The sequence below is a fragment of the Corapipo altera genome, unplaced genomic scaffold (assembly GCF_003945725.1).
Source record: "Corapipo altera isolate COAL_440 unplaced genomic scaffold, ASM394572v1 128056, whole genome shotgun sequence".
NCBI lineage: Eukaryota > Metazoa > Chordata > Aves > Passeriformes > Pipridae > Corapipo > Corapipo altera.
The window spans coordinates 1-1,286 of NW_020891357.1; the positions used below are offsets into that span (position 1 = coordinate 1).

A 1,286-nucleotide genomic window follows, 5' to 3' on the forward strand; every position below is an offset into this window, starting at 1 on the left:
GACACAGGGATCTGGGGGGACACAGGGATCTGGGGGGACACAGGGATTTGGGGGGACACAGGGATTTGGGCCTCACCATCTCCTGCACCACGTCGTTGGTGAGGAACCCGTCCGGGATGTAGGTCACCTCCACCTCCATGGGGATGCCGTAGTCGTTGGGCCGTTGCTGGAGGACGGGGTGGGGGTGTCACAGGGGTGTCACGGGGGTGTCACAGCAGTGTCACAGGGGTGTCACGAGGGTGTCACACCCACCCTGCGGGGGGACACCCCACCCCAAACCCTCCCCCGGGCTCACCTCGGGCGGCGGCATCACCCAGAAGGGAGCGATCCGGGACTCCACGCCGGGGTTGCCGTGGAAGTAGGGCCCTGCGGGGACAGGGGGGGATGGCACGGGGTGGGACGGCCCCCTCAGCCCCCCGAGGTGCCCGCGGGGGACGGGCACGTACCGCAGATGAGCCCCAGGCAGGGCTGGAAGCCGTTGCCGCTGCCCTGCAGCTTGAGCTGATAATCCATCTGCGCGTCGATGTCGTGCAGCGAGGGCAGCGCCGGCCCGAAGGGGTGGCTGTGGTACCACCCCACCAGCGACAGCCCCCGCAGGAACAGGCTCTGGCAGATCTGGAGCGGGCACACAGCGTGGGCACGGCACCCCCGGGACCCCCCACCCGGCCTCTTCGGGGAGGGGCAACACACCCCTGGCAACACAGTGACCCTTTTTGGGGGGCAACACACCCCTGTGCCCCCAATGACCCTCTCTGGGAACCCAACACACCCCTGTGGCCCCAGTGACCCTTTTTGGGGAATAAATTCCCCCTGTGCCCCCACTGACCCTCTTTGGGGACCAAGGCACCCTTGTGCCCCCAGTGACCCTTTCTGGGGGATCAATGCCCCCTGTGTCCCCAGTGACCTTCTTTGGGGGCCCAACACACCCCTGTGCCCCCACTGACACTTTTTGAGGGATAAATGCCCACTGTGCCCTCACTGACCCTCTTTGGGGGCCAATGCACCCCTGTGCCCCCCGTGACCCTTTGGGGGGGGCGACACACCCCTGTGATCCCAGTGACCTTCTCTGGGGGCAATGCCCCAATGTGCCCCCACTGACCCTCCTTGGGGGGCAACACACCCTGGGCCCCCATCCCTGGGCCCCCACGAGACCCTCTTTGGGGACCCAACACACCCCTGTGCTCCCAGTGACTCTTTTTAGGGGATCAATGCCCCCCTGTGCCCCCACTGACCCTCCCTGTGGGGTCAATGCCCCCCTGTGCCCTGGGTTTGGGGGGACAGGGCTG

The 1,286-nt window shown here is 66.7% G+C and overlaps 1 long non-coding RNA gene across 1 annotated transcript; it reads right to left on the reverse strand.

Moving 5' to 3' along the window:
* Positions 1-76: 76 nt before the first annotated feature.
* On the reverse strand, positions 77-612 carry LOC113942547. The gene is made up of 3 exons (XR_003525958.1): positions 447-612; positions 296-366; positions 77-166 (listed from the first exon to the last, which is right to left on the reverse strand). It is a non-coding gene; the product is annotated as an uncharacterized LOC113942547 (long non-coding RNA).
* Between the last annotated feature and the right edge of the window lie 674 nt (positions 613-1,286).